Source organism: Crinia signifera, chromosome 1 (genome assembly GCF_055691185.1).
Source record: "Crinia signifera chromosome 1, ASM5569118v1, whole genome shotgun sequence".
Lineage (NCBI taxonomy): Eukaryota > Metazoa > Chordata > Amphibia > Anura > Myobatrachidae > Crinia > Crinia signifera.
Genome location: NC_139217.1, coordinates 116066221 through 116089127, shown reverse-complemented (window position 1 = coordinate 116089127; position 22907 = coordinate 116066221). Strand labels below are relative to the sequence as shown.

The 22907-nt window shown below is 45.3% G+C and overlaps 1 long non-coding RNA gene across 4 annotated transcripts in view; it reads left to right on the top strand.

Moving 5' to 3' along the window:
• LOC146059706 (uncharacterized) overlaps positions 1-22907 on the top strand; it is a 95148-nt gene that overhangs the window by 12266 nt on the left and 59975 nt on the right. For all 4 annotated transcript variants that reach the window (XR_014470307.1, XR_014470305.1, XR_014470303.1 and 1 more), the window contains one exon: positions 18184-18252. This is a non-coding gene — a long non-coding RNA (uncharacterized LOC146059706). The remainder of the gene's footprint in view (positions 1-18183; positions 18253-22907) is intronic.

Genomic DNA, 22907 nt, shown 5'->3' with positions numbered 1-22907 from the left:
AGATGGAGGAGGCGTATTCCATGAAAAATACACGTGCGGTCCGTTCGGCCAGCTTCTTACCGCGTACGGACGGAGTTGGCGATCCGTATGGAAGGCGGGGTTTCGCACGCACGGTCCTGGCCGCATATTCGGATCTGGCCGCACCGATCAGAATAAGGGCCAAAGTGAGATAAACGTCGAGCCAATCAGCTCCTTACTGACTTTTTTCAAACACAGCCTGTAACATGGCAGTTAGCAGGGGATTGGCTGGACAATTATGTCTCTTCATCACCCTTGCATTTATCTCTTGTTAATACATCTGCCCCAATATTTGAAGGAGTATCCTGAACATGAGATGAAAAGTGAATGAAGTAAAATCCACCAACTCGCTAACAAGTTTTCTAAGATGAATCAGGTACCAAGCTGAGTAGTATTTTAGAATCCTGTCTCTTTAGATTTATATCAACTACATCAGTCATATCGACCATAAAATAATATATTCCTGGGATGAGAGTTTATTCATTTTATTAGTAATATTGTTTTAGCAGCACCAAAAACGTTATATATATAAAAGTTATACAGGTTGAGTACCCCGTATCCGAATATCCGTTATCCGAATTATTCCGAAAACCATACATTCCAGAAAGTGAAAAAAAAAAACGTTTTTTTGCTAAAAACTCACTGGGGACATTTGTAACAGCAGTACTGAGGACATGATATGTAACTGGCACTATATATGTGCAAGAAAATGATTGCTTGGCCTTCAAATTCAATATCTGAGATAGTACACAAATTTTGTTTCATGTTTTGAAACCTTGTTTTTTGAACAAATAAAATATATTTGTGTGCATTTCATGTGGTAATAAAATATATATGTGTGTATTTTATGTGTTTATACAGCATAAATGCAAGATACTTCAAAATACATCATTTAAATATTAAAATATTCCGAAATACGGAATAATCCGCTATCCAAAATTCTCCTGGTCCCGAGCATTTTGGATACGGGATACTCAACCTGTATATATAAAAGTATTATACTGGGATAGCATTTAATAATAACTAACCTCCCTCATTTTGAATTTCATAGGCAATCATTTTAGTATAACATTTTTTGTATTTTTTGAGCATTACTGAACCATTCTTTTCATTGATTACCAGGGAATAAAACATCTGTACAACCTAAAATCTAATTAGTTTCATTTTTAAGATGTGCTTCCTGATTATTAGTACTATCCATTCTCTAACAATGATAATTATTTAAGAAGCTAGCCCTTTCACATATACAGTTAAGACTATTAGGATTCCAAGAAGGTACATTTAAAAACACGTCTTAATTATTACAAAGAGTTCTAGGTAGGCTGAGTAGTACCCACCCTTGAAATAAATAATGAGAATTTTGCCATTGTATAGTTGAGAAGAAAGAAACATGCGAGATCCTAATTTCTGCATTTCCACCACTCCAAAATCAGAAGTTATATTGAACTATCCTGTAGCTCACAGCTTTCCAGCAAATACCTAAACAAAGATGTAGCAAGATGGGCAGGCTGTGATGAGGTCCGGAAGTGACTGGTGCGTTCCACCGGCAGCTTCCGTCCTCCACCATACAGCATCCCCACCCGGAAGCCTATGTGGAAAGTGGCTAGAAGAACTCCGGAAGTGTTGGGTGCATTCCACCGGCCACCTCCGTGGAGTCCAGAATCCAGCGTCCTACAGCCGCAAGTGAGATGTTGGAAACCGGGTACAGGTGTACGGATGGCGGACAAAGGCGGGAGCTGATCACAATACGTAAGTGTGGCGGGTACCTGACAACCCTTTATAAGCATTCTCTGTATTTAGTGTTGTGTGCCCCGGATGAAGGTGTGGAAGCACCGAAACAGCTGTCGGGCAATGCCAGGGATTAGCTGCTGTGGGGGCAGCTCTCTGTTTTTCATGCTGGAGTGTTTAGTACCCAAAATATTCGATCATATTTTTCTTGTTTCTGGAGTTGATGCTTACCTCTATATGACTTTAAAGTTTTTTTGAAAATGTAATGGTGGTGTGTGAGTCTCTGTTCCTTTTTGTGCTAACAGAAAGGACTTAGAATATATATATATATATATATATATATATGCGCAAAGGCAATAAACTGCCTTAGTATCATATGAAAAAGGAAGCTACCTATGTAGATATTAGGAGCTAAGTAGAACGTGCCCAGAGGTATGTGGTCCCTGGGTCAACAATGTCTGGGTCGACAGTCCCTAGGTTGACCATTAATTGTTGACAGTGACTAGATTGGCACCTAAGAATGGTTGACATACCTTGGGTTGATATTGACAGAAGGTGGACACAACCATATGGTCGACATGGACATGGAAGACATGAATATAGAGTTTTTCACTTTTTTTGGGAAAAATGTGTTTTTTTTTCATACTTTCCTATCCAAGTGGGTATATAGGGCCTTATTCTGGTTCACTCTTGGAGGCAAATTCCTTCTCAAATGGACACAACCATGTGCACTGCAGGGGGGGGGGGCAGATGTAACATGTGCAGACAGAATTAGATTTGGGTGGGGTTTTACTTCAAAGTGAGATCTATATTGCATTGTAGAAATAAAGCAGTCTGTATTTTCCCTGTACAGAAACAAAATAACTCTAATAATAAATCTAATTCTATCTGCACGTTATATCTACCCCACCAGCAGTGCACATGGTTTTGTCCATTTGAGAAGGAATTTGCCTCTAAGAGTGAACCAGAATAAGGCCCTTAGTGAGAATATAATAATGTGCCGAGCGCAGTGAAGCCTTGTGCTTCAAGCATGTCAAACTTATTCAAGAGGACCATATCCATGTCAACCTAAAGCTTGTGTCGACCTTCTGTCAATGTTGAACTAGGGTATGTCGACCATTATTAGGTGTCAACCTAGTCACTGTTGACCATTAGTGGTTGACCTAGTGACTGTCGACCTAGACTAGATTGTTAGTATAATCCCAAATGTTATTTGTCTAGACCTGTTTTCATAGGGCTCTAGTTGTCAGGCCGAGTGGATCAATACCTGCACCCTCCTATGGCGCCCCTTGGGTACCATAAGATTTAAATTAGTAACTGATTTAACCCCTTGAGCGGTGGGTTTTGCTGGGGCAGGACAAACCTATCAGGGCAGGTTTGTCCTGCCCCAGCAAAACCCACCACATAAAGTTGTAAGCCCCCCCTCACCTCCGCTCCGGCGTTAGTATGCCGGAGCTTCCCTGCATACCCGGGCATACCACTCAAGGGGTTAAATATGTGTATATTAATGTGATTTTGGTAAAAGCAATTTCATCATAGATGATGGATCTAAAATGGTTGCTCCTGTGTTTGCGACTGCCTTGGTGATTATATAAAAAAAATCTCTTATATATTTGGCTACATCTGTCACTCAATGTGTGAGTGTGTCTATAACGCTGGGTGGAGTCATAGGCTAATAGCCTATCAGAGCCTCTGACTCCGCCCACACACACTCACATAGTGACAGAGAACCAGCCCACAGTGCCAGACACCCTCTGCCTCCCCATGCTGCCAGGCAAAGACACTGCTACTCCACAGCCACCAGGTGAGTGGCAGGTCTGCCCGCACCCCCCCTGCCAGCACCCCATCCACCCCCTCCCGTGATTCACGGCCCCCCCATGCCCCCCTCCCGCGATTCGCGGCACCCCCCGCGCCACCCCCCTCCCGCGATTCGTGCCACCCCCTCGCAACCCCCCCCTCCCGCGATTCGCGGCGCCCCCCGCGACCCCCCTCCCGCGATTTGTGGCACCCCCACGACCCCCCCTCTCACGATTGCCGGCACCCCCCGCGCCGCCCCCTCCCGCGATTTGCGGCACACACACCACCCCCGCGCCACCCCCCCTGCTCTCATGCACCCACTTACTCCCTCCCAGTGGGAGGAGACGCTCACCCACTGCCGGGAGCTGCATACTGTCCCCCACCCTCCTCCAGTTCTAGGGATGCCCATCCCATTTCAAATCATCGATGGTTTATGGCCGATGTTGAATACTTTTGCCATCGATGTGAGAGGACCAGATGGTTTCCCTACATCGATGGCCCCCCCACACCCGACAGTCCCGCCACCGAGTTCTGATTTTCCCACGGCCTATTCAGTCAGATATAATGGATGACCATCGATAGCTACAACAATCGATGATTATCTAAGTAATATTTTACTACTATCGATGGCAGGATGCAAAATCGCCATCAATGCCAACCATCGATGGCGTCTGCTCCAATGCCCATCCCTACTTTGCAACAGGCAAAAACCTTTACTACCCCTCATGTCCACACACCTCTATCACTGCCCTGCCTCCTGTTCTCCTGCCCCGTAACTTCCGCCAGTGGGGACCCGCTCACCCTATGTTGCCCACATTCCCCTATCATGCTTTACCACCCAGCCTCCTGCTCTCATGCACCCTAACTCCCAGTAGGAGGAGACACTGACTCAGGGCCACCGTCCTGTACTCCTGTACTGCCACGCTGGACCCTCACCCACTGGCAGAAGCTGCACAGTGTCCCCCACCCTCCTCTTTAGTCCCCCTTAGTAGTAGTAGTACGTTTATTTATAAGGCGCCACAAAGTGTCCGCAGCGCCGTACATAGCAAAAAAAAAAAAATTACAAGGTAACGTACAGGGTGTGTAGAAAGATACAGTATAAATAGGGGTATAGCTGGTAGAACTAAAATCAGCATCAGTTCAGAAGTAGGTGTCAAAATAGTCAAGGAGACCGAAGATGAAGTAGAGGAAGGGAAGAACAGGACAGGAGCACAGGTGAGGTAATGAGGTAGGGTGAGTACGTGAGGAAGGAGGGCCCTGCTCATAAGAGTTAACATACTAAAAATAGGTGGGTGGACGAACGAAATACAATAGGATAAGTAGGAACGGAGGGGAACGGAGGCAGGATAGGAGGATCAAAAGAGGTTAGGAGGAGGGATAGGCTAGTCGAAAAAAGTGGGTTTTGAGGGAGCGCTTGAAGGTATGCCCACACACCCCTATCACTACCCAGCCTCCTGTTTTCCTGTGTCGTGACCTCCGCCAGTGGGGAGCCACTGACTCAAAACACCCTACTATACTATTGCACACACACACACCTGAACAACCCACACCCCCCCACACACACAAACACACCCACACCCACAAATGTCACTGTACCATCCACACTATCAATGTACATCTTACTCTATTACCGGTTTTTAATTAAACAAAACAATACACACCCCCTTCCAATTCATATGCTCTCTATTTAACACATTTCACTTATAACTCAAGTTGCAATACAGGCATCTTTCATACAATTCTAACCATATTTCTCACAATACAAACGCTCACAAATTAAGGGGGCGCAGCCCCTTACGACGGTGTGAAGAGCGCCCGTAGGGCGCGATGAATCACCTAGTATCATAATAAATGTCTACCAACAGTGTAACTATAAGATCACCACACATTAGTTAGGTAATATAGTTAACAAATTAAAATTGTACTGCTGGAATATTGTTTCACTATAGTGATGTAGTAACAGTAATATGACCGCTAATGTTCACCACTTTTTTACTTGTTTCGTTCAGACTGTTTCTGTTTATTTGTTCTTTTGTAAGGCCCTGTGATCCGCAATGTGGCAGAGCAAGCAGCATTTCTGTATTACACCTTATCATGATGACTTTTCTGTAGGCTATAAAGTTTCTCTAGAATAACATGAAAGAAACTCTACATAGAGTTATTCAGTTGACACTATTGATCTTGATATTGATTAAAGCATTCACAATGCCACAATGACTTTCACATACTGTAAGCTGCATGATTTTTTTGATAAACATTTTATTATTTCGATAGGTACATATTTACAGATATGCAATAACAATAATAATAGCAATAAACAGTATCCAATGCCTCCCATGCTTCGAGGGGGACAACTTGTGTTATCAGATGGAGCATAGTTCAGGGGGGGGGGGTACAAGGGATACAAAATTTTTGGACATTCCCGATCCACGGGTCACAGGTATCTTCTTGTTCAGCTAGTTTGAATAAAGAGCTTACTACTCAAGCTTTCAGTCCCGAAATTTGGCCCGGGTGGGTCAATGAGCCTTGGCAGTATAAACGGCTCGCCCTGGTGTATAGGTGTGCTGTCCCACTCACTCTTATAACATATCATGTAATATCGACGGCATTTACATTACATTGAGGAATCAGAAGAAGAAGCAGAAAATTAAATAAAGAGAGGGGGGGGGGGAAGGGGTGGGGGGGGGGAATACACATTGATCACTGGGTCATCTTTCTTCCAACATTTTCTAAGACCTGGTTTGGCTCGGGCCCTTTTTAGGTGCCTCAGGGTGTATAGAAGGCTCTGGAGGAAGCCATGTCTAGCGCAGTCGTGGATAGTGGTCGGAGAAATCATATACTGATTTGGTGGTTAGATCAGACCTCATTATTGGGGTCGTTTGTTGAGTTATTCTGATCTGTTCCTACTACCGTAGTCTGTCTGCCCAGAGACCATGACTGAAACTCTGCATACCTGTAAATCTTTGATTGGGTGTCTGGGTCGAGCGTGTGAACATATCTTCCCCATTTCCTGCGGAAACGGGAGTCACCAGCGTGGGGCGACTCGGTCAGGTGTTTCCGGTCATAATACATTTGTTGGACCACCATTCTGTGTAAATCTCCTAACCTCGGGCTAGCCTTGGTTGTCCAGTGTTTTAATATCAATTTCTTAGATATTGTGAATATGACTATGAGCAATGGGATCGCCTCTCTGTACTGAGCCATGTCCGCCCACCCGTGAAATTGGCGCATATACAGGCTACCGGGTTAGGTGATATGTTAATGTGCAGCTGGAGATTTATAAATTCAAATACTTTATTCCAGTACTTTTTGATCTTATGACAGTCCCAGAAACAATGAATCAGAGATGCTGACAGCATGTCGCACTTAGGGCAGCGTCCCTCCTCGTCAGGTACAAAGTGTGCCCTGACACTCGGTGGCATATAGGTCCTATGAAGGGTCTTAAAATGCACTTCTTGCAAATAGGCTGAATGTAGAATTTTCATTGTAGGTATATAGTTTCTAGTAAGGTCTGCTGCTGTCTGAATATCTCTCACATCGTGGTGCCATCTGTCTGCCAGCTTTGTCATGAGTGCAGTGGGGGGAACGTTAACTAAAAGTGTGTATATCTGCTTCAGTTTGTAGGGCCGGGTTTCCCATCTCCTCAGCACCCCCAAGATCCTGCTCAAAGGCAACTGTGTGTTGTTAGTGAGTTGTAAGGATTGTATGTAGTGCCTTGACTGTAAATACATATAAAAATTAGAATTGGGTAGGAAGAAGCGTTCTCTCAGATCATGAAACGGAAGAACCACACCCCCTGGGTCGAAAATTTGGTTTGCGGAAGACAGTCCACTCTCCCTCCACTGGAGATAAGTGGCATTGTGCAATGAGGGAATGAAGGAGGGGTTACCCCAAAGGTGAACATAGGGAGTAGCTTCATGGCGTGTCTTGAGTTTCTTGTTGAGTGTTACCCAGCTCATATATGTGTCATGGAAGAGCGGGTGGCCTAAGATTCCAGGGGGATCAGGTTCCTCTTGGTGTAGAGTAGTGCGTTTGGTGAGTATGGGTGAAAGATCTGCGTATCCAGTGTAAGATCTGTGTAGTTGCTTTGGCCTAGTAACCAGTCCGCAGCATACCTCATAAGTATGGATAAGGAATAAGCGGGCAAATCTGGTAGACCTGAGCCTCCCTCCTCTTTAGTCATAGCCAGTTTGGAAAAGGCGATTTTGGGTTTTTTCCCCTGCCAGATAAACCTTATAATGGCTTTCTTCAGTTTTTGATCTTCTCCCCTAGCTATTGTGAAAGGTAGAAGTTGCATTATATAGAGTATTTTGGGGAAGATGATATTTTTTATTATTGCTATGCGTCCTATCAAAGAGACTGGGAGGTTTTACCATCCATCTAGTTTGGTTATGATACTATTTATAACAGTTGAAAAATTCAGATGGTAGACATCCGAGGGCGATTTTGGCACCAGTATTCCAAGGTACTTAAAGTGGGAATGAGTGATTTTTAATTGGGTTTGCGTGGTTAGGGTCGAAATATCATGCTGTGGGATATTGAGTGGCAACAGCTCAGATTTGCTAACATTAATTTTGTATCCCGCCCTACTTCCGAATAAAGATATGAGCCTTAAAATTTCAGGGATAGAAACCAAGGGGTCAGAGATGAACAGGAGCATGTCGTCGGCAAATAGCGCGACCTTCAGCTCTGCCTCCCCCACCCTCATACCTCTGTATATGTCCGAGGACCTCAACATCATTGCCAATGGTTCTAGCGCTATAGCGAACAACAAGGGTGAGAGGGGGCATCCTTGTCTCGTGCCCTTTTCAATGGTAAAAGGATCTGACAGGAATCCGTTACATGCAATGGGGGTTTGGGGGTTGTTGTATAACAGTTTAATAGTGTTGATGAATTGCACCGGAAATCCAAATTTGTCTAAGGTGTTGTAGAGGTGTGGCCACTCTATGAGGTCAAAAGCCTTTTCGGCATCAAGAGACAAAATTGCAGTGTGAACATGAGGGGGGGAAGACTTCGAGGCCACCAGGACCGCCAAGACCTTCCTTGCGTTCACCACGAGTGTCTTCCCGCTATGAACCCTGTTTGGTCCTGGTGAATTATATGTGGCATAATGCCTTTTAATCGGGTCGCAATTATTTTGGCTTTAGTTTAATAAGGATATTGGGCGGTAGGAGCCTGGTTGTGACAAATCTCTACCCGGTTTTGGGAGGATTTTCAGAGTGGCAGAATTGAAGTGTAGTGGGGGATTGTGACCTACTAGCATGGCATTAAGGGCTTTAGTGAGTATGGGAGTGAGTGTGGGGGCGAGATGTTTGTAGAATTCTCCGCAATAACCATCTGGGCCAGGGGCCTTTCCTGTTTTGAGGGCTTTTATAGCAAGAGTGACTTCTTCCTCTGTGATGGCCTTTGAAAGAGAGGTGGACATTTCTGTTGTTAGAGTTGGGTATAGAATGGAGTCCCATTCGCTATTGGATGGGGGCTGGGGGGTGAGGTCGGCCGAGGAGGGTAGGCAGGTTTCCACTGGGATGGAGGAGGAGTATAAGTGTTCATAAAATTGGTGCATTATTTGCGCTATATGAGCATTGGAGTTGGTCAGGGACCCATCTGATCTGCGTAGAAGGTGTACCACTGCGGGTTTGTATGTTCCCTTGAGGAGATTCGATAACAGGGCACCTACCTTGTTGCCAAAGCGGTGAAATTTGTAATGCACATTGAAGAGGAACCTGTCGCCCATTTCTGCCAGATATTCATCTAGGTGTGTTTTTGCCAAAAGATAAGTCTGTTTGAGTCCTGGGGAGGGGGAGGACTTATAGGCTTGGAAGGCTGTGGTTAGTGTTGTCTGTAGTTCTAAGTACTTTTTGGCGTATGTTTTATTGGCTGCTGCCGTGAATGATATCACAGATCCCCGTAATACTGGTTTTAGGGCCATCCAGAAAAGGGAGGGGTTTGAGACTGCCATCTCCGCATTATCTGTGCAATAGTTTTGAATCTCTGCTTCCAGCATATCTTGAAATTTTCGTGATTTACAAAATCTGGAGGGGAATCTCCATATTTTACCATTACCAGATTCATCAGGGATGTGTAGATATGTTGTCACCATGGCATGATCTGAGAGAACTATTGGTGCTATCAAGGACTTCGTTGAGAGAGGAAAGATAGTTAAGGATAAAAATATGTAGTCGATACGAGAGAGGGTGCCATGTGCTGATGAGAGGCACGTATAGTCTCTGCCTAGGGGGTGGTGAGCCCTCCAGACATCGATTACTTGTAATGAGTCCTGAAGTAGGGCAAGGCCCACTCTCGGGGTGTGAGTAGGGGTGCGTCTTTGGGAGGACCTATCTAGTGTATTGGACATGACAATGTTGAAGTCACCTCCCAGTATAAGGTTTTTGTCTATATATGGAGTCAGTGTGGCTATTATGGAATGGAAAAAGTGTTTAGAGTACGGTGTGGGAGCGTAAACGTTTGCTAAAGTGTATTGTTTGCCGGCCATGCAGACAGATGCCACCACATACCTTCCCTTGTCATATGTCTTAGTCTCCAAGATCTCCAGCGTTAATGCACGTCTGGCCAGGATCACCACTCCGCGTGCTTTCGAAGTGTAAGGGGATGACGACACTACGGACCAACCCAGCATCTGTAGTTTCATGGTTTTAGGAGCCGTCAGGTGTGTTTCCTGTAAAAAGGCTAGGTTTTTTTGTTTAGATAGAGTAACAGTTTTCTACGCTTAATAGGGGAGTTGATACCTCCCACATTCCACGAACATATGGTCAAGTCAGGCATGGCTCATCACAGAGTGCTAAAAAGAATCCCAGGCCTCCGCCATCCCAGCAGTAGCCGTTATCTCGGTTAACATAAGCAGAACCAATCATCTTTTGAATAGACATGACATATGGGGAGGGAGTGTGGAAGAGGGGAGGAGGGAATAAAAAGGATATAAAAATAGAGATAGAGATAGACAAAAGAAAACTTATCAGAGAACTAAGCAACATTGCTAAAAGCAAACTTATTATGTCTTGGGGCAATTGCATCAAGACAGCACTTCCGTAAATACTTTAACTGAGTAACAGTAAAATGGAGCCTGTGACCGGCAGCCAGCTCCATCTCTCCGCCCCACGCAATCTTCTTAGGGGGGGAGGAGGAGGGGGGGTGGGGGGGAGGGGGGGAGGGAAAATAGAAGGCTGTTCGCCATTCCTCTTAAATGTAATGAGGTGGAGCATCAGAGGTATTATATTACAACAAGAAAGACAGGCAACTTCTTTTAACTTGAACTGTAAATCCTGACTTAGTAATCATGTAATCCTAAAAAAAGAATAGCATTTTGATTGCATCAGGGGGAGTAAGCCTCGTATGTGCCCGAGCTAGATTTGGCAGTTCTAGGGCAGCAGAATGTGGCCACAAAGGAGTAGTATTGTGTGGGGGGGGGGGGGAGGGGGGATCACTGTGGTATGTAATTCCGCAATCATAGTCCAGAACAATGGGGGGGAGGGGGGAAGGTGGGGGAGAGGGTGGTTGTGGTACTTATGCTGAGAAGCTTCAGGGGAGCATGTCCCTGTGGATGTTGAAGAGGGTTCAGGGAGCAGTGTCTGTGATATCCACTAATGTCGCAGCATGAGCCATTTCCCGGAGGTATGCTTCGGCGTCTTTAGGGGTAGAGAAGTCTTTGTATGTAGATCCATCATATATGCGCAGCTTTGCAGGATACATGAGCCCAAATCTGCGTCCTTCATTGGCCATTTTTGTGCATATAGGTGAAAAGGCTTTTCTCATTTTTGATAACTCTGCAGAGTAATCTTGAAAGACATGTAGTTTGTGTCCTTCCCAGGTCAGGTCTTTGATCTTCCTTGAGGCCGTCCAAATTTCAACCTTGTGGAGGTAGTTCATACACTTGAACAAAGTAACCCTAGGTCTTGGTCTGGAGGGGGACCATGTCGCGGCATGTTTCTTCAATCTTTAACAGAGAGGGCAGAGTATTGCGTACGAATTGTGCTAAAGCCGGGCCCTTAATGGATTGGGGTAGGCCCACCAATCTGATGTTGTGTCTGCGCGACCTGTTCTCCAGGTCCTCCACTTGGTTCCACAGCTGATAATTCTCTGTACTTAGCCTTTTGATGTCTCTTTGAATATCTGAGACCTCATGTGTGATAGTGCTAAGCTGTTGTTCATTTATGGACACTCTGTGGGAGAGCTGTTGCAGTTGTTGGGTTATGTCATAGACTGCCTTATTAAGTAATGGTGCCATAGCTGCATTAATGGCTTCCACCACATCGTTGTATGTTACAGGGGCGTCTGGGCCCTGACTCACGTGTCTCCTGGGTTGATGTTACCCTCCGGCTGACTTCTTCTGTGCTGGGAGCTCTCTGTCCCTGTTGTCAGCTGGCAGCATTTCTTCCGATGCCCTGCGGCGTTCAGCACGCGGCTGCTGGGCTTGCTGGGACCCGTGGTGCGCCGGCGTCCCCGGCTGGCTGAGAGATCACTCCATATCGTGCACCAGGGTGAGGAGGATGTCGAGGGGGGATAAGCTGTGCAAAGTGGCTCCAGGAGCCGAGTAACGGTGCCGGTATGTGGGGCGGGAGACGGAGCCTCAGGACGGAGCTCCTCACTCCATCAAGCCGGAACCGGAAGTCCAAGCTGCATGATTAGTAGATATTTATATATGCTGCATGATGAATTAGTATACAATGATATTTAATAGATCCGCATTGATGTGATTAAAAGCATGTGTTAAACAATTGTTAGAGAGGGTTCTTCAGGAAGAAGCGAACACAGAGTTTAATTAAGATAATGGATGATGGATATCGAGGATCTGCGCGCTTCTGGAGAGTTGCTGCCAACTAGATGGTGCAAAATAGGCTTGTTCCTTTTAGCCTTTAAATATACAATGTGAAAAAAGATTTTTTATTGCACTTCTTGTGGCGCTACTTTGAGGATTCGTGTGCCTAATAAAATATATATACTACCTTTGTGTGGTTACTTTGTCTGTGTACACACACACCATATTTGTTCTCCGTTTTTATTTCCCAATCTCCAACTTGCCTCTGGGTGACTATGGCAAAAATTAAGCCTCTGGACATTGTGATACTGTTGGCAAAATTTTTGGAAAACTTAATCTGAACCTAACCCTATCCAAAATCCTAGCATAAATTTTACTATGTAGACATTGTTATAGTAACATTATGAGGTAGAATCTGAGTTGAATGCAATGCAGATGGTTACCTAGGTACAGTAATCACAAATTCTGAAAACCCCTATGACGCATGTGCTACACTTTTGCTGCTTTCACATCGCAAAATGAAGGTTCGCACCGGGACTTTGAAATGGGTCAGTCCCATTGCGAACCATCATTTTGGGATGTTCACATTCCCACAGCGAACCGGCAATAATGCAGGTTCGCTGATGTCATCAGGGGGCGTGGCGGGGAGTCGTGCGTCATCAGGGGTGGGGGAGGAGGCAGTGCTTAGAGCTGGCGCTGGTCCAAGTGCTGCCTACTCCATAGTCAGTCGACCTGTTTAACCCTTTCACACTGCCAAGCAACACGGCAATGAACTGGTAAGGACTCTATTTTTTAACCGGTTTGTTTTGCCATGTTGCTACCCATTTCCGGGACATGGTAACCCCTTTCATATTGCACTAATTACTGGGTAAAATTGGCTTGTACCCGGTAAATAGTTGCGATGTGAAAGGGGTATTAGGGGGTGATTCATTACCGGTCAGAAGGGGCTGATGGAGGGGGGTCTGCGCATGCACGTATTTGTGCATGTGCAGACCCTCTGTGCAAATGCCTTCAGTTCTAACTGACTTTTTTTTCCGAAGGGGAGAGAAATCATTGGATGGTTGGCGTCTATCTAATGATTTTGCTCCCCTTCAGCCTCAGCAGAGGGGACACGTTCTCGTACATCCCCTCACATGTTACCGAGGGGATTCAGCAGCGAGGGGGGGTTGGTTTTCAGCCGGGCGGCATTAAGCCGCTCACTAAGCCTCAAATGACTGCTGCTTAGCGAACAGTCATGAATCACCCCCTTAGTGTCCTCACAAAGTCACATTTTGGACATCACAAATGTGACAAGATCTGATGGTAGCGTTTAGGAGTGCAGCAATGGATATTACACTGTTTTCAGGCACAGAAAGCGGGTATCCCTGGGTTGCATTCATGCTTGTATTTTTTACATATAAGCAAAATAAATAAAACGTAATTATTCAATTTCCCATATTATAAAATCATAACATATCCACTGGTTTCTTCATTATACATTGAAAAACTGAATGGGAGGAGCTGTGTGGTCACCAAGATAATGCAAAAAAACTAGATTTACGTAAGTTAGTGCAAAATGTATTACAATTCTAAATAGAAGTGTTGAATAGGGCACATGCATTCTTTCACTTTTTTTGGGCGAGATGTACTAAGCAATGAAAAGTGACAAAATGGAGAGTGATAAAGAACAACCAATCATCTACTGGCATTTTTTTTTAACACAGCCTGTGGCATGTTAATTAGGAGTTGATTGGCTGCGACTTTATTACTCTCCATGTTATCACTTTTTAAGCTTAGTACATCTGGCCCTCTATGTGGTAATCACCAAAAATGTACAGTGTTCATGGGCCTTTAGTCTATTTTTCTCTAAGTGGAAGCCCGGTGCTCCCTCTCAGATGAGCTAAAATGACTGTGCAACGAACTCACTGCATGTTTTCATTTCTGTAATGAGCTGTTTTCTGGGTCCCCAGTGACTTCCTAGTTCCTGGAGATTCGGTAAGGCCATCGACCGTCGATGGTTCAATATCATCTAAGGTCTATTAATAATGTAGAATACTTTTATCATTGATGGGTAAGAACAACATGGTTTGCCCCCCATTGGTGATAAAGATGCAACTAAATGTATTTTTCCCCTTTGAGGGACAAGGCAGGAAGCTTGGCTCCACCCCTGATGCTGCCACAAAGCCCCACCCCAGGCTTTGATTGGCCCTTAGCCATGTGTATAGTAAAACAGAGGTAACCATCGATACAAAACCATGGATGGTTCTCATATGGGTGGTTGTACACCATTGATGCTATACATTATTTTTTACTTTGAGAAACCCACCGATGGCCATCCCTACCGGAGACTTTACATTAATAAAATAACCTCTGAAAATAATATCCCTTATTGACACAATATTCAGCAATAAGGAATATCGTATTTTACAATAAAGTGAACCCTGAATGATTTGATATGGTCACTTGACAAAGAGAATTTGCTAATTAATTTATTCTGTTGCTGTCTATGGACCATTAAATAAACACAGAAACTTTAAGTAAATGCTACAGGTATGTGTTTTATCTTATCATACTTCCAGAACCACACGTGAATTACATGAGAGGAAAATGACGCAAACCATATATAACTGATTTTTATTGCACCATGAATCTTAACATTTCTAAGTTTTCACATAATACAGCAAGAATAATCTTCCTCTCTATCCGTCTGCGGACGTTGCAGAATATGATTCCCGAAACATCTGCATAAATAATTATATATTAAACATTAAATTGTAAAACAATGCTAGTAGACATGTTGGTACTTATGTATTATCTGGGCTCCCATGTTAAATGCACCCCATTTTTTCATACCCCTACTATCCAACTACGCATGGAGTTGATTTTATATAGTGTGGCGAGCGCAGCGAGCCACCGAGCCCGAAGCATGGCGAGCGCAGCGAGCCCCGCGAGGGGACGCGGTCTCATAAGAAAAACGGGAGCCCAGATATTACATAAGTACCGAAATGTTATCTATCTATAAAATGAAATAATATTAATGTCTTCAGTGATTAATTGAGCCATTTGGAGACAGACAAAAGATGAAATGCAAAGTTTTTGTGATTTGAGTATATTTGCTATTGCATCAATGTGCTTAACATACTGTACATCTATTCATCAAGGTAAAATATCTTAACCCTTTGTGTAGTTTAACGGCGGCAGGGAAATCGCATCGCATGTGATCCGATCGCATGCGATGCGATGGTACTTTTGTAGTTTCCAGTTCCCCTGCCCATGGATCACATCGCATTGCATGCGATCCGATTGCATGTGCGATTGCATGCGATGCAATGCAATTAAGCACATTTAGCACACCCCCACTATCCATGCCACCCCGAAGTGTGGTGAGCGCAGCGAGTCCCATGAGGGGACGCAGTACGTGTCCTCCTGACTTGTTCATACCCCCTGTATCCACGTCGGCACGGAGTTGATTTTATAAAGTGTGGCTATCCCAGCAAGCCACCGAGCCCGAAGCGTGGCGAGCGGAATACATGTCAAGTAATCCGCGTCCCCTCGTGGGGCTCACTGCTCTAACCACACTTCAGCCTCGGTGGCTCTCTGTGCTTGCCACACTTTATGTAATCAACTCTGCGATGACATGGATAGTGGGGGTATGAACAAGTCGGGAGGATGCGTACCACGTCTCCTCGCGGGGCTCACTGCTCTAACCACACTTTGACCTCGGTGGCTCTCTGCGCTCGCCACACTTTATATAATCAACTCTGCGATGGCATGGATAGTGGGGGTAGGAACAAGTCGGGAGGATGCGTACCACGTCTCCTCGCGGGGCTCACTGCGCTCGCCACGCTTCGGGTGGTGTGGATATTATGGGTGCTAGATGTGCTAAAACGCATCGCATTGCATGCGATCCGATTGCACATGTGATGTGATCCGCGGGCAGGGGAAACGTGAAACTACAAGAGTATCATAGCATCGCACGCGATCGATGCAATGCGATTTCCCTGCCGCCATGAAACTACACAAGTACCAAAAGTACTATTTTTGGTGGAGGGACCCATTGCCCTATTATTGTGTGACCAACCAGGAATAGTATTTCCTGGTGCTGCATATCACCTTTGAGCAAGGTACCCCATAAGAAGAATTATAAGGGAATTGGGGACACACTTATTTATTTTATTCTTTTAAAAAGTAGAATTCATTATCATTATCAGAATGAAATATAGCTAACATCCCAGCAGACAAAATGATGGAAGCTAGAATACCAACATCGACATAGCAACTTGAATCCACACAAGACCGGCATGGGAATCCCGACATTGTTGAGGATGCCGATGACGTAAGTAATCCTTACTGCCAGCATCCGGTTCGAGGTGGGTGGTGGTTAGAGCTAGGGACAAAGCCAGATTAATGGTACCCCAGACCTCCCTTTGTCTGGAGGCCACCCGGCCAAAGTGCACTAACTTTACTAGATGTCCCTCTTATGCAGCAGCAGAACTGGGCAGTCACAATGGCCCTTATTCTGATTGAGTCGGATGGCTCCGAATGCGGACCGACGGCCGATGGTTGGTGTTTGCGCATGTGTGGAGGCGTATCTGCGCATGTGTGAACGCCTCACACGTACGAACACGGCGTGAGTTCCGTGCAGAAAATTTCATGGGCGTTCCTACTCCATGCTAGGGTGTCTGGGCATTATTAAACTATTAGTTTAAATCTAATATACACCATTCCTTTATATTTTATATACGCAAATCATACCTCCTAACATGACCCATTCCAGGAGGCACAAAATGCTCTATATCTGGACTTACTTCTTAGTTTCCAATTGCAACCACCTGAGTTGAAATACCTTATTAATCAAATAGTTCAACAAAGGTGACATCAATAATAAATACTAAAACCACCCCCATCCTGCCTGTCACAGGGGACCCCTGTCCGAGGCTTAATCTTTTCCTGTTTAGGGGTGTAGGTTTAGGCTCTAGCAGGGGACTTAGGGTGAGGCTGCAGGGGAGGATGAATTTAGGCTGTAGAGTGGGAAGGTTAGGGTTAGGCAATAGCAAGGATGGTTAGAGTTAGGCTGAGGGTGGCGAGGGTTAGGTGGCTGGGTATTATTGTTGTGGAGGGGTGCAGGGAGTAGTAAGTAAACTTACCGCACCTCTGATGGGACCATCTTATCAGGATGCTGGCGCCGGTATTCTGACCACTCGCATCCCGTCTGCCGGTCATCATTATGTATTCCATCATCAAAACAGATGTCTATAAGTACAAAATATTGTGTACTGTCACATATATTGTATAATAAAGAAATGTAAAGTCAGGCTACCTTGTAAACATGCTATAACCTTACATAGTCACTGCTCTTTTTTAGTCCTAGCCACAATAACATTATTTTCCTTTCCGTTGTTTCCCACTGAGCTGTCTTCTGTAGTGCTTCTGGTTGGTACCCACCTTAGTATTTACATATCCTTACATGTTACATTTGTCAGATAGAAATATTTCAGTAATTCATTGAATTTGCTGCTTGTGGTAAGAAGATAACAAGGTTTTTGAAAAGCAAATAAGATGTTTGCCATGATTGCATAACCGATCTGTCAGATCATATTGCTTGCCTGCAAGTATATCTGATCACAACTTCTAAGCATTGTAAAAAAAAAATGAGAATGCAGGACTCATCTATATGTACATCACACTGTTTGACAGGTGCCTTACTAAGCATAAGACTGACAATCATACTGACATAATGCGGAGCTCAACTGGCACTTGGATGAAATTTTGTGAATGAATTAAAGCCATTATTTATTTACTATTATTCAAAATGATTTGATATGAGCTGTACTATGAAAAAAGTATCATGTTTAAAATATAAGACTTCTCAATTCCATTGTTACCAGAAACGAGGGGAGCTCAGCAATGCATTTGCTCATCTGCGTGTCCACAGTGAATGGAAAGTGGGAATTATTGTGAGTTGTGTCTAGGGCCCTTATTCTGGTTGGTGCGTATATTTCCGAATACTTTCGGATGGCGTTTTTTAGCCGTCTGCGCATGCGTGGGGAACGCTATGCGCATGTGCCACGCATGGTCTACGTACTTGTTCGCAATAATCCCGTACAGAAATGTGCACCGCAATCACTCGGGAAATATGGGCGTGTTATGGGCGTCATTCGGAATGACACAGGGGCGTACTTTCAAAGTGGGCTAAACTGGGCGGAAACATGGGCGGACACGGGGGAGTGCACTTATTTTGGTAGGCGTGCATTCGGATAGCACGCCGAATGCAAGCGAACAAAAAGGCAAGAAATATGCGGTGTCCATAAGCAAGTATTGCTTTGCGGACACCACTCGGTTATGCGCTAGGCAATCGGAACGCCTAATCAGGACGGACGCACCTCAACCAATGTCAGCTGAACACAATACACTCACCTACTTTACTCATTACTTGTTAATTACACGCTTGTCACTGCTTCAATTGGAACCATTGCAGCTTAAATGGAACATTACTAAACACACACATAAATGCTGCACTTTTCACACACTTTTACACTGCAAATAATAAACACAACTTCATATTAATAATACAAATACACATGTCACTTCGACATGTATCAATTAAACCACACATTTGGGGGAAACAAATAAACATTTATTAAATGAACTTATCAAATAAATGTCAAATCGCCACAAAATAAAAGGTAGCATAACAGGAAGACAATTAAATAATATATAATAAATCCATGTATTCTAGACATACATAGCCACAGCAGAATCATTAGGAACACATCAGGTGGCTTCACAACAAAAGTATAGCACCAACACTTCAAGTACAGCACACAGTAATGGTAGCCGAAACTGGGCAACAGGGGAACCAAACATGACATTCGAAGCGAGGGCAAATGTGGGTACCCTCTGCACGGAATTGGACACAGGAAGCTGACACACACAGCTCAATGAAAGATTTGGGAAGACATAAGGGTGGAGATTAATGCGGACACAAGTTCATTTGCGGGCACGTTTTCCCCTGCCAGGCTCCTTGCCACGTGCAGCAGCTCTTCGCCCACGGCCACGGTCAGATGGTGGGCCAGGTGGAGCAGATGCTGGGGAGGGGGTGGATCGTCTTCCCCCTCTGGCAGCAGGGAGTGATGATGGTGGTAATGCACCAGAAACGGATGACATTAGGACCCTATTGCTGGCAACTAGCTCCACCATAAGCTCATTATGGTGGAGGAGGAGGTCATTTTGCCGCAGGGCTTGATCAGACAGCACCTGCAGGCTAGCAGCAATTGATTGCTGGGTGCCAGCCATGGCCTGCTGGGCCTCAGCAATAGCCTGCAGGCTCCCAGCAATAGTCTGCTGGCTGCTGACCAAACCCTGCAACACCTCCTCGGTCCTACGCACCCGCTCTGATGCCGACTCTCCCTGCTGGTGAATATTGCCAAGCACATGCCCCCACGTGGCCAATTCAGCCGCGGTCAGTGGCTACTGCTGCAGGGGCCTGGTACTGGTGGCAGGTGGCACAGACTCCTCAACCTCCTCAAGAGATTCTTGCCCAAGCGGTGGGGATGCTGGTGAAAGAGAAAATTACAATTACAACACATTCCATGCAAAATTAGAACCAGCTACTTATGGCATGGCAAATAATTACCTTCAAGCAAAGAAGCCATGACTTCCGCTGGGGCCTCGCTGTCCATGGTGCTCACCCCCCGGACCTCCTCGACTGCAATGCAGCACTCTGCCATCTCTTCCAGGGGGGTGAGCTTCAGCTTTGATGGCATGGGGCCAGCCCCAGAGGTGTGGCTGTGTTCCCACCGCTGGGTCAATTTCTTCTTGAGGTTCGTTTTGAAGTCGTGCCACCTGCAATCAAAGTTTACATATTAATACATGTCACTCCTCATGTTTGCTGTAGCACCCATTGCAATCTGCAACAGATGACAACATGTGCCTCATGACACCAAACTTAGATTATATTAAATTTGAAAACCAACCCTTAGAAGATACACTCACACTCACCCTACAATAACTATCAAACATGTCTGTGCCTCCAAGCAACGTAACCGCCTATTGACCAACTCCATCTAATATCTAATGTAAACATTACTGGTCTTGTACTGCTCAAATGTAACACACATGAACTTGCCTCTTCTTAACGTGCTCCGTCTCACGAACTTGTGGAGCCACCGCATTAATCTCCGCCGTTATGTCCTCCCAGATCTTCCATCTCCTTGTGTGTGTCAACCGGTCCTGTGGACACTCGATCCAATCCCGTGCGCGGGGCACCAGGATGGCAAGCTCCTGTGCTTCGAATGCCATGTTTCTGGTGGTTGGTTCCTCTGTTGCCCTATTTCGTCCACGGCCACGACGACTGGCACGGCCACGGCCACCTGTCGCTGTACTCGAAGTGCTGGCCAGGCTACTCTGTTGGGAAGCCACCTGCTGTGTTCCCAATGCTTCTGCTGAGGCTGAAGATGGGCCAGCTGATGATTGGCCTGATGTAGATGGCCCATCTGGCTGCTCTTGCCCCAATGGCTGGTCTGGGTTGATGGGGACATAGGTGGTGCTGGAGTCCATGCGGGCAAATAGGTCCTGCCACTCCTGCTCTTCCTCAGATAGAGATGCAGACATGTGTGCAACCACATTGCATTTGTCTAACACACCTTTATATACTATTTCTGTAATTGGCGAACATCCGCGTTCCGTATGGCCGCGTCAACCGTGCGGCGCATAGGCCACGCCCCTAGCTGGGGAATTTTAAAAAAAAAAAAACCTGGCAAACTTTGTAAGTCTGATTTAGTAGGTAAATGCAGATTTTTACACCAATGACCAAATAAAACTGAGGTCAGACATGAAATGTATATGTGAATGTACATTTCACATGTACATTCTGTACTGAGCACTTGTTTGGTATGTAGTACAAATGACAATACCCATTCCATATGTAAATCCAGTCCACCACTTAGGCACAAGTAATCAGTGCTAGCATACAAATCACATGTAAAAGGTCTCCAAATTCAGCCTTGATGCTAGCTACTTTTCATTCCACCTCTCTAGTGTGGGCCAGTAGAAGGTAAGTGTACACATGGCACCATGGCCTAATATTGGGAAAAGGTCTGCCACTATTTGCTATGTTTCTGCTGCATAGCTTTCACTATCAACTAGCTGTTTAGTACCTTGTTGAGTTAGGTGTAAGTGGCTAGTGATGCAGACTATTTCACCTGTTGCTTATACCCATGTTTGGTGAATGTCATAGATTATATATAATGGGTTCCCATCTTATTTTACAATATCTGTTTAGGAGATAGTAAGTAATGGCATGGTCTGCTAAACTTTGCAAAGGTACAGCACATGTGGGTTTGCGATGCAATGGGTTAGCCGTCTGTTCTGGCGCATACACGCTGTTACTGTCAAAATGAACAATAAAGTTAATACCAAATATCACTCTGATCAACCAATGACAGGACATGATGGCTTGATTTGTGCCATTGCTAAGATGGCGGCCTATGGCAGAGCAGCCCCTTTTTCGCCAGCAGAACTAAGGACACTGGTCGCCGTTATGGAGACCAGGCTGGGCCGTGCAGGGCCCTTCATAACCAATCGGCAGAAGCGGAATGCCTATGCGGTGGCCCGCCGGCGCATATACGCCCGCACGCAGGTGCGGCGGACCATCGCACAGCTGGAGCGGCGGTGGTCAGACTTGAGACGTCGCCAGCCGGATTTGCTCCAGCAAATCAGGGCCAGGATTGCGAGATGTGAGTGTTTATACATTAAATGGCCATTTGTACATGATTGCTTACATGACATTATTTAAGCCAATAAGGTAACCAGCCTGATCATGAGTTAAACATGGCATACACTATATGTGTGCTACTTCCTGTTTGACACCCTGTAATGGTCATAAAATATGTTATTGGTGAGGATTAATGCTTGTGATGCTTACAATGGGCCAAATGTCACAGCATACCTGCCATGTTACAGGCTGTGTTTTGTAAAAGCCACTAAGGAGGTGATTGCCTGTACATTTATCTCTACTTATAACCTTTGCATTTCTAGCTTGATAAGGCTTAATACAAATGACCCCTAATTGGCACTTTTTTGTTTTTTCACAAACACAGCACGGGAACGAGCAAGACAGGCCCGAGAAGAATCCGAGGCTTCCCAGGGCCAGGAGGAGGCGGAAGAAGTAATGGCCAAGGAGGTTGGCATTGAAGAAGGGGTGGCGGAGGAAGTGGAGGAAGAGGAAAGGGAGGAAGTGGAGGAAGAGGAAAGGGAGGAAGTGGAGGAGGATGTGTGGGCAGCTGAGGTGGTGGCATTGGAGGACGAGGTGGCAGAAGAGGCTGAGGTGCCACATGAGGAGGCCACAGAAGAAGAGGAGGCCTGTGAGGTGGTGCAGGCACCAGAAATTGGTATGTATAGATAAAGAATCATTATTCCTTTTGTCATCTTCTATTTGCTATGTAGCACTGGTGATTCAATTGTTTTTTTCAATACTATAAAGTGATAAAACAAACTGGGTAGCAACAGACACACTTAGGGGTTAGATAGGGTGGGCAAACCATCCCTTTCATCCAGGACACATATTAATGACACAGGTTGTGGGGATGGCTTTCAGGTCGATTTTAAGGGG